Genomic DNA, 11,798 nt, shown 5'->3' on the forward strand with positions numbered 1-11,798 from the left:
TCTTGAAAAACCAAAAAAAAAAAAAAAAAAAAGAATGTCTTTAAAGGGGCCCTGCCATTTAGGGGAAAGGAGTGAGGGGCATTGGTCTGGGGGGGGGGAGAGCCTGATCCCCGATTTTATTTGGAGATGGGCAGGGATTGGCTCATGGTCGAGGCAATGAGTAGTCAGTAAACTCCCATAAGAGGGAACAGAGGTGGCCTAGCAACAGGGTGAGCAGATGATTGGGGAGGGGTGAGCTTTTAGGTAAGAGGCCAGGAGCTAAAACCTGCCACCCATACATGAGTTCAAAGGGTGAGATGAAAAGGGGTCTTTGGGGAGAGCCCAGAGCCTGAAAAGAGCCAGAGGGAAAAGCTTTACCCAGTCAAGGTGAAGTTCTTGTGACATCTTAAGAATATTTTTTAAGGAATGGTTAGCTTGTTCTAGCTTCACTGAGGACCGAGGATGGTATGGGATATGAAAATGCCAAGGAATGTTAAGAGCCTTAGATAAAGTTTGAGAGATCTGGGAGGCAAACTCTGGGACATTATCTGACAGAAGAGAGGTTGGAATCCAAACCAGGGAATAATTTCCCAGAGAAGGACATCAAAAATTTGTTTGGGCCCTCTTGTTAGTGGTGGGGAACACTTCAATCCACCCAGACATGGTAGCTACCAAAACCAGGTGATATTTAACCCATCTGACTGTGGGCACATGAATAAAATCAAGCTGCTAGTCAGTTCCTGGAAGGGAGGCCCTGGCCTGGTGGGTGGGAAAAGAGAAGTTATAATATTTGAACTTGGGATCTGAATTTTGACAGATTTTACAAGAGGCAATAATAGTTTTCAAGAACTCTGAGTCCTCGGGGGTAGGTTGGAGGTAAGCCTTGACAAAGTGAGACAGAGCCTTACTATTAGGATGAAAGAGCTGATGTAGGTAGGACAGAATTTGCCAAGTGTTAGGGGATGTCGGTGAGAATGTGTTCTGTACTCTATGAACTCCCTGAGGTGACTGAGGTAGGTTTGGGCTCTGGAGTGCTGCTGTCCTGGCTGCTTAGTCAACTTAGTTATTTCCCTTAGAAATAATGGAGCTGTCGGTATGATGAGACACACAGTGAATAATTTCTATAGCTTTGGGGAGATAGAAGGCCTTCAATAAGTCCATAATGTAGCCTGAGTTAGTTATGGATCCTCCTTTTGTCATAAGAATGCTGTGCTCTTTCCAGATAGCCACATGGGCTAGGAAGATATGAAAAGCATATTTGGAGTATGTGTAAACATTTAAGGATTGTCCCTGTGCCAACTGGAAGGCACGGATGTGGGCTATTAATTCAGCCTGCTGGTTAGTAGTATGGGTGGGAAGTGCCTGTGCCTCCACCACCCCAGTATCCAACACTGTAGCATAGCCTGCTCTGCAGGTCCCTTCGCATAAAAAGGAGATGCCATCTGTGTACCAGGTATAAGTGGACTGGGGCAGTTTGCCCTCCTGTATATGTAAGGGGTGGAGCAGTAGGTCCTCTAAGGTTTCTATGCAGGAATGAGATGGGGAAGAGTTAGGATTACGTTGAGATAGGAGGTTTGAGATGTTAAGGGGTGGGCAGCATTGGAAAATGAGTGTGGCATCTTCCACTAGTGCCACCTGGGGGGAAAGAACTCAGGAAGGAGATAAGGTTTGTAAGCCTTTATAAGTTAAGAGAGAGGACAGATTGTGGTGGGAGAAGACAGCGGTAGGTGACCCAAAGGTTTGTTTCTTTGACTCATTAATAAAGAGCTCAGTGACCACTAAAGAACATATTCAGGGTACCCAGCCCTGAGTGGTAAGGTAAACTACAGCTGCAAAGGAAGGTCCCAGCTGATGCCCTAGGACTCAAGGGCATATCCCTCCTTTTTGTTGCATAGAGGAAAAAGGACGAATTAGGTCTGGGAGATGGAGAGCTGGAGCCTGGGTAAGGGCTTGCTGGAGTTTAGTAATAGGGTATGGGAGGGGCTCATGTGGAGAGCAGAGAGCAGCCTCATATAAGGGGCAGGAAAGGAGAGAAAAAGAGGGGATCCAGGAAGGCAGGAAGCCAGCTATTCCCAAGAACGATAAATCCTCCTCTCTTGTAGAAGAGACTGTAAGGGTCTGAGTTAGTTTTTTCTGTCTAGGGTAATAGCCTTTTGCTGGGGGTAATAGTTAATCCCAAGTAAATGACCTGAGAGGTAGACAATTGGACATTAGAAGGTGAGACTCTATAGTCCTTTTGGGACAAGAAACTTAAGAGTAGAGGTATTAGATCTCTAAGGATGGGCTGCAAAGTAAAATGTTATCTACATACTGTATGAGTTTAGACTTAGGGAGAGACAGTGAGAGTAGCTCAGAAACTAAAACCTGACCAAATAGGTGTGGGCTGTACCGAAATCCCTGGAGTTGGACAGTCCAGGTGAATTGTGTGGAGAGGTAAGTGTCAGGGTCAGTCCAGGTGAAGGTGAAGATATCTTAAGATTGAGGGCTGAGAGGAATAGAGAACAAAGCATCCTTGAGGTCTAGAACTGAGAAGCTGGAGGTTCCTGGAGGGATAGTGAAAAGAAGTATGTAAGGGTTAGGCACTATAAGATGAAGGGGGAACATTGCAGAGTTAATGAGCTGGAGGTCTTGAACCAGGTGATAGGTTCCATTGGGTTTTTTTTTTTTTTAAATATCAAGTACAGGGATGTTAAAAGGAGAAGAGGTGGGGCGAAGTAGCTTTTTTCTTAGAAGGCTTAAGTCCCCTAAGGCTCTGGAGAGAGAGAGGATACTAAGTTTGGGTAATGTACCTAGTAGAATCCTGTAATTGGATAATGATGGGGAAATTGTGTTTAGCAATAGAAGGGTTTTGGGTGTCCCAGACTTGGGGGTCCATCTGAGAGGCTGGCAAAGGAAAAGACACATTTCAGCTGGGGGTTTGGAGACTAGAAGGAGGAGGAGAAGAGGAGCTGTTGGCAAGTCTGGGGTAAGGCAAATGGAAGGAGCAAACAAAATGGAAGCTCCCACTTTTGCTAAAAGATCTCTTTCCATAAAAAGTACTGGGCAGGATGGCATGACTAAAAATGAATGAGTGAGATAAATACCCCTAAAAATACAGTTAAGTGGTAGGTTCTGCTGAGGTAGATAAGGTTGTCCCCCTACCCTGACAATAGGGAAACTAGAAGGAGAGACAGGCCCCTAGGATTCTCTCAGTACCAAGTATGTCGTTCTGGTATCTAAGAGAAAGGAGATGGACCATCCTGATACCATGATATTTATCCACAGCTCCCTGTTACAGATGACAGTTGTTGTCAGGGAAAAAGAGCCCTGGCAGCCTCAATCATCCATGGCCATACCTAGAAGGTCAGTTTGGGAATTGTCTGGGTTTGATGTCTCTATGCCACAATGTGCACGAGGACATTGTACTGCCCAATGTCCTTCTCTATGGCACCTCGAACACGGTCTTGTGGGACCAATATGAGGATTAGGACACACCCAGGTCTAGTGCCAAGTTTTACCGGATTTGAAACATGGGCCTGTTTGAGCCCCAGGGGGGCAAGGGAGCAACATGGACAGGACAATCACTTGCCATGGCTGGTTGGGTGGCCATGACTAGCATTTGACACTTATGACTATGGGTTTTATCATTTCTTGTATGGTATACCTTAAAAGTCAACTCTAAAACTTCTGCCTGTGGGTCCAGGGGCCTTTCTCCAGACAGTTAGTTTAACCATGATGTCAGGGAAACTCTGAGAAAAAAAAATGGGTCATAAGGAACTGTCTGCCTTCTGGGGTCTCTGGATCTACTTTAGTATATTATAACAGAACATTAGTGAGGCATTCTAAAAATGCAGATGGATTTTTCTTTGTATCCTGAAAAACCTCTAAGAGTTTATTATAGTTTACTGGCTTGAGGGCAGTCCTACTGAGACCCAGCAGAGGGCAAGTAAACCAGTCTCTAGCTGAAATACCACCTGGGGTGTTATAATCCCGGCGTGGATCCTCTCAGGACTACTCTGCCCCAGGGGGTGTGCTACATTAGTCTGGTGAACCTCATCTGCATGTACTCCCAAACTCACCTGTGCTCCTCAGGAAATAGGTTATTAGATATGATCATAAACATATCATGAAAGGTGAGACTATAAGATTGGGTAAGATACTGGATTGCTTTATGGAAGAGGTAGAATTAGACATATAAGAACGCAGCTTTTGTTCTATGTGAGAGAGTTCTGAGACTGAGAAAGGAACATGTACCTTGACCAGCCCATCCACACCGGCCACCTCTCACAACAGGAGAACCGCAGCCATCTTGGTTTGGTCAGGGTTAGGTTCCTTAGCAGCACACAAGCACAAGAGATGAGGGGTAAAGGTAGGTGCTAGGGTTGGGTGGTTGCCATGGGTATGACACCAGAGGATCTGGAGGGGCTGATGGACTAGTTGGGGGGGGGGGTGCTGAAGAGGTAGAAGTCGCTGGCCGCTGAGGTTGGAAAGGTGGAGGTTCATTAGCAGGGTCCAGAGCAGAAACCAGGTATGTCCGTCCAGTTTAGATGGCATAGCCAGGAACAAGCAAGCGGGTGAATGTCTTATAAGGATGAGGGCTTAGAACTTAGATAGAAAAAGGCTTGGATATAAGGAAACTCCTTCCATGTGCCTGTGTGCTGACAATAGTTAGAAAGCTCCTGCAGAATGCTGGGATCTAAGGTGAAATTATACAGCCACTTTAGGTTATTATCTACAGGGTACTCAGGCCATTTTTTAGAACAAAGGCAGACAAGCGTGAGAGTCTTTAAGTAAGGCATTAAGGTTTGAGGTTTTAGGATCTCTAAAAGACATCCCAGGGGGGCTGGAGAGATGGCTCAGTGGTTAAGAGCACTGACTGCTCTTCCAGAGGTCCTGAGTTCAATTCCAGCAACCACATGGTGGCTCACAACCATCTGTAATGAGATCTGGCGCCCTCTTCTGGTCTGCAAGCATACATGGAAGGAATGTTGTGTACACATAAATAAATCTTAAAAAAAAAAAGAAAGAAAGAAAAAAGACATCCCAGGGGGAGGTTGGACTGATAGTTTTTGAGGATTTGTTTCCCATGGATAAAAATGTGAGAAAGGTGCAAACCCAAAGGCTAATCAGGACGTCTCCAGAATGGTATATGGGTTGAGAGCTAGGCCACCAACTTCAAGACACTAAGAGAACACACCAGAAACAACATAGTTAGGGCAAGAGGTTTATTGGGGGATGTTGAGAATGAAAGAGCAGAAGGCCATTTCAGAGAGGAGACATGTGGGAGGTGGGCAGATAGACAGACAGACAGAACAGGGAAGAGGGAGGAGTGGGAATGCAGAGCTCAAAAGCCCTGGATAAGGGAGTCAAATCATTTGTTGTATGGTTTGACATAGTCCCAATTTGAATAAATTTCATAGTAGATACCTCAGAAGTGACTAAGGATCAGGTTTAGATCCAGGATTGCTTATTTCCAAGTCCTTGATGAAGACTAACTAGGGCAGGGCATCCCCCTGAGATAGCCTGGGGTGAAGCTTTGGAGGTGGATAGTCTTTGGGTAGGGTGTCTCCCCTGCAAAGGTCCCACAGGACAATGATAGTCTTTGCTCCAGAAGCATATCAAGGTCAACCTGACATGACTGTGGCTTTGCAGGAACCCAAAGGTTTTGACCAAGAAGGTGTCTTGACCAAGAAGGGGTCATGGACCTCTGTATACAGTTGCTTGGATGTCAGAGTCTTACCCAAGTCAAAAATTGATTCCATCTAGCAGAGGGAGATAAAAAAAAAGGAGTGGTTTCCCATATGGCTAAGGGAACCAGTCCACCAGTCATGGAAGGCTCAACTCCTCCCAGGTTTCTGACCCCAAGATAATAGGTTTTCTGTACCCAATAGCAGGTTTTCTCCTGATGCAGTAAGCCAGATCAAGTCCAATTAAAAAGTAAAACAAAACAAAACAAAACAAAACAAAACAACAGGTTAATTCTGAGCATAGCCATTCCCAAGTGAATCCTTCAGCCTGTAAACAGAGACTCCACTTTCATTTCCTGACTACGAGAGGCTGAATAATCTCACAAAATTATATATATATATGTGTGTGTGTGTGTGTGTGTGATTATATATGTAATATATATATATAATCACATTCTACATTCAGTTTAGTTTTCCACCTGACTGTATTCTGCCCTGCCATAGGCCAAAGTAGCTTCTTTATTAACCAATGGAAATAAAACATATTCATAGCATACAAGGGGAATCCCATATCATCTTGCCTTTTCTGTCTAAATAAAAAGGAAAGTTTTAACTTTAACACAGTAAAATTATATTTAACATAACAAGTATCAAGCAAAAATTATAGTTACAATATTTAGTCTATTTGTACTGGCAAAATTAAAGAAAATATTTTATCATCTATTTTATCTTTGTGAGCCTAAAGTTTCATATTTAATTTATCTTTTATCATAACTAAGGAAAACTATAACTCAAAATGTTGCCCATTTAAACTGTCATGTAACAACTTATTACATTTTTCTCTTAGTCAAATTTTGACTTATTTCTTCATGGTTTTATATAGTGTTTATTTTGATCATGTCCCATACTGAAGGTTAATCTTTAGTACAACTTGTTGAGTTTTTTAAATTCTTTCTTCCTCTGTAATCTTCTTTTTACATGTCATAAATTGTTTCCATTTTGGCTGCTCATAAATCCACAGCATGTGTTTTCCTCATAATCATAAAAACAACTAACTGAAAAATTCCACTTTTATACTTATTTACTCATATACTTATATACTCAGTTGTTTTAAAGGGGCAAACTTTCCTTTGGTTGAAGTCACTTCTCCTAATCTCAAGGAAACTGTAAATTTGGGCAAGGTGAAAAAGATAAAATTTTTGCCTAGCAACATCTTAGGGTTGGCTCCGGGTTTTCAACACCATAACAAAATCTATAACCAAATAAGTAATTGTCTGCGCCCACATGTGTCCTTATGCTCAGGAATTGGATGGTCCCTACATGTCTGTGTGCAGGCAACTTACTGAGAAACTATGTTTACTTTATTTGAGGAGAGCATTGCTTTGTAAACAACTCTGTTCTTGTCCTGCTGCTGTGGGCAATAAGTCTTTCTTCTACATCTTGGCTGTGCTTACTTTGGCTTTATCCACACCAAGATGCATAGAATAGGTAAAAAACCACAGGCACTTATGTATATAAAAGCACTAGGCAGTGGTGAGTGGGGGGCCCAGCACAATATGAGGTGTCAGAGCTGAGCAGGATGTAAAGTAGACCAGGCAGCCAACTGAGCTCTGGGACAAAAATGGTGACATTTCCTCCTTCACCCCAGACACCACCCCCTATCCATGTCTGGCCCTACCTTTGTAGAAGGTAACTTGAAAAATCTGCCCAGGTCGTGAGCCCCAGCCCTTCTTCTATCTGCTCACCTCCCCTCCCTGCCTCAAGCCCAGCTTCCCACGCACCTGGGCAGCCCTGTCCCGGTTCTCTCTTCTGTCTTCTCAGACTTTACTCAGGAACCAGGGCTCACAGTGGAGTACAATCTGGCTCCATTGCGCTTGCTGCCCTCCCCATGCCCCTGGTTTTGCTGCCCTGGTCACTCCTCTGCATCATCTTTGCTCCTCTGGCCCCATAGCACCTTCAGTGCTCTCCTGGGGCATCTTCCTCAACCCCAACTCCAACTGCCTAACCCATGGGCTACAGCTTCAAGCACAACTTGTTTTCACAGTCAGCCTCAAACCCATGTCAACTTGCATTCCAGAAAAGGAACCATCATGGGTCCCGCCATGAAAGTATGACAGACCTGCAGCACCCACCTTGGGCCAGAGCACCTGGCATGCCTCACTGCCCCTTGTTGGGGGATAGAGGATTGTAGTGGATATTCCCCCCTCCTATGACCTTGGGCTATTTGGCCCCATAGAGGCTGCTGATGGGAATCCTTTAAAAGAGAGGGGGGCAGGCTTTCATTCACCCAGGGGCAGAACGTAAGACCTCGGAGGCTATATACCTTGCTGTGTACCCTGTGTTTCCCTAACAAATCCCTGATAGCCATTTGAAAGAGCTCCTGTGGAATCACATATATTGCCTACGTTTGGTGTCTGCGTGGCATTTCCTCTCCAGGCATCTTGCTGTTGACCTGCTTCCCATGCGTGCAAAACCCCAAGCGTTCACAGCTCAGTCCTGAAACAGGACCTGCTTTCCACCCCATCCTCTTCCCCAGTTGCCTTGCAAGAGTACAGCTGAGTTCTCTTCACCAGAGGCACACAGGCAGCGCTCACTAGAGCGCTCCCAGCTTCCTGCATCCTGTGCCCACTGCGCCCCCCACGGCCACCCAGCAGAGTTGCTGTTATATTCTGCCTCCTCACTAGCGTTTTGGGGCCTCTCAGCACCTCCTTTTATTTTCCCTATAACCTAACTCTGTTCCTTAGTAGCTTCTAATCCTGCTAAGAAGTCACAGGTGTAGAAGTAAAGCACCTGCCTTGGCAGTACACTTGAGACACCTCCTGGCAAACATCGTCATTGCAGTTTAAAATCTCCAACCAAACCAGCCATCAATACCTCCCAGCACCCATACTTCTCTGGTTATTTTCCTGCCTGGTTATTTAAGAGCCTAGCACACAAGGACGATCTCCAGAGGATTTTTTTTTTTTTGGTTTTTCGAGACAGGGTTTTTCTGTGGTTTTGGAGCCTGTCCTGGAACTAGCTCTTGTAGACCAGGCTGGTCTCGAACTCACAGAGATCCGCCTGCCTCTGCCTCCCGAGTGCTGGGATTAAAGGCGTGCGCCAGGATTTTATCTGAGGTAAATTACTGGATACTTTTACACTTTAAACTGATAAATTAGATAGATAGATAGATAGATAGATAGATAGATAGATAAATAGATAGATAAATTTTTTATGGTTTGTACACTCATTCCACGCCAATGGCGGATAATATCACCATCCAGGAATTTTAAAACCCTTTTATTTCTACTATGGGTAAAATTTTAGATGAGATATAAAATCTACATGGGAATATAAATTCTTGGCCATAATTGCTATTAGTTTGGTAATTCATGTCATATTTTTAAAGAAACCTATGGACTATTGTCAAAACTCTGTTATCTCCCAAAATTCTATTTGTCCCCATACTTGTATTCATTCATTCTCTCTTTCTTTCTTTCTTTCTTTCTTTCTCTCTCTCTCTCTCTCTCTCTCTCTCTCTCTCTTTCTCTCTTTCTTTCTTTCTTTCTTTCTTTCTTTCTTTCTTTCTTTCTTTCTTTCTTTCTTCCTTTCTTATACAGTATTCTCAGTATTCTGTCTGCATGTATGCCTACAGGCCAGAAGAGGGCACCAGATCTCATAACAGATGGTTGTGAGCCACCATGTGCTTGCTGGAAATTGAACTCAGGACCCTTGGAAGAGCAGGCAGTGCTCTTAACCACTGAGCCATCTCTCCAGCCCTCTCTGTCACCTTTCTTTGGATACAAATATATCAGAAATTTAAACTTTCTGTCTCGATACTAATAATGTTTAAGTGTTCCACAGTGAACAATAAATTTCCCTAACATGAATCTCTGAAGTCTCCAGAATGATGTGGCCCAACAACAGTTCCACCTGGATCATAATGATGCCATTGAGCCAATAAATGCTGAGCAAGGATCAGTTTTGGATTTAAAAATGCTCAAGACAATTCCAAATTAGCTAGCTGAGATGGTCCACTTTCTAACAACACTCTAGCCAGAACTTCAGATAAGAAGGTTAAAATAGATTTACCTGCTACTTAGACACTGGCTACAAATCTTACAGCTAGTCAGTCCTCTTGAGACTTAACAATCATTTTAGTTTTTTTTTTATAAAATCACATAAAGATTTTAAAGATAAAATCACACATCACCCCCAAGACAACTGAAAGTAATTCAAAGAAAATGATGCCCCCTCTCCCAACAGTTGGAATTGATGGTCTTTGAGTTTTCTCAGGATTGGTTATAATTTATTATAGGATTTGGTTGGATAATAATAATGTTAGACTCAGGAATCACATTTAGTAAAGAAAAAGGGAAAAAGATAGGATAGGATAATGTATCTGCCTGTAAACTACTTTAGCAACTATTAGTTATAGACAATTTACATTGATATAAATTCTTGTATATTGATACTTGTGTAAAATTATTTTGCATTCTTGTCTAAGATAATTTGTATATTGATACAAATTCAATATTGTATTTGTTATATTGTGTATGTTCCTATTTCTACTTGCAACATTTTTGCACACAAATGAAAAATTATTTTGTTATACTATATATATGTGTATGTTTCTATATCAGCTTAAGATACTTTGTAAATTCATATAATTCAAGGATATTTTTGTCATATTGTACTATATGTTCCTACCTCTAATCAAGATATATATTTGTTAAATTTCAAGGTCATTGTCCTCATGTTGCAAATCTGTTTAAAGATTATTTGTTTTGAATATGAAGCCTTAGTCTATAAGCTGTATAGGCTATTGAGAATTACATGTTTTGACTTAGGTTTCTGTCCTGCCCAGTCCCACAGTTGTTCAATCCCAAAGACACACACATAAATCATAAAGTGGTTGGCTTACTAGCTCAGGCTTCTTATTCACTCTTACATCCTACATTATTAACCCATAATTCTTACCTTCATTAGTCACATGGCTTGGTGCCTTTTATCAGTGAGGCATGCTCATCTTGCTTCTTCTGTGTCTGGGTGACGACAGCAGACTGAGTCTTTCCTCTTCCCAGAATTCTCCTGTTCTTGGCACCCCGCCTTTACTTTCTGCCTGGTCACCCTGCCTATACTTCCTTCATGGATACTGGCCAATCAGCATTTTAATAAAGCAATACAAGCAACAAATCTTTACAGGGTAGAAGACCATTGTCCCACAGCAAACATGTTATAGTCACCCATGTCTGTCATACTTAGTTAGGTTTTCTAGATGTACAGAGATGTACTCTGCATAGATAGGTAATCGTCAAACACTGTAAAGACCTACAAAATATGTTATTTAAATGTTTTAATAATTTAGAACTACATTGACATGAGGCACAACTGCTCCTGGCAGTACTGAGCTATTCCCAAGAGAATTATGGGCACCAGAGACACTCCACATGGAGTTTATTTTCTTTCTGATGAAACTGGTCTATTGGGCAAAAAACCTTACCTCAACTGCTGACAGTAAACCCACTGTCTAAACTGGACAAGCAGAATTAAAGAAAAAGCAACTGTTAAATATTGCCAAGACAGGGTAAGACAGTCTATTGAATTTCCCTGCTTCTGATAACGGCCTGTCAGATATTTTTGGCCAATAGCCAAAGTTGGTTGCCCCAGCATTGCAGAGAGATTTTGGGTGACTGTCTAGGAAGCCAGCTGTTTCTGCCATTTTGGAAGTTGCTTGCTTACACTTCCTGCTTACTGAGGTGATACTATTTTCATTCTCAGCTTTTGATGGGGTTGAAGACTAGATAGTCACAGTCACTACTCTCTCATATCGTCACTAAGGCATTTTATGTACAAGAGTTAGACTCCTCAGAATAGGATAACTTTTGGAATAATCTCTTATTTGCCAATTACCTATAACCTGGACATTTAGCATATGTTTGTTGCTTGGTGTTGTTTTTGTTGGTTATGGTTCTATTTTGTGTATGTTATTTCCCTTTCTTTTACCTGGACAAACTTGACAATTGTTCTTATTGTATAGAGTTTAGAACCTTCTTATTTAGACAAAAGGGAGCAGTAAAGATCAGAGAGCAGAGATAAGCCACTAGACTCCAGAGGGGGGTAGCACAGTCCTTAATCCCAGGACTAGGAGGCAGAGGGATATCTATTAGTTAA

This window comes from Microtus ochrogaster, chromosome 4, assembly GCF_000317375.1.
Source record: "Microtus ochrogaster isolate Prairie Vole_2 chromosome 4, MicOch1.0, whole genome shotgun sequence".
Taxonomy (NCBI): Eukaryota; Metazoa; Chordata; class Mammalia; order Rodentia; family Cricetidae; genus Microtus; species Microtus ochrogaster.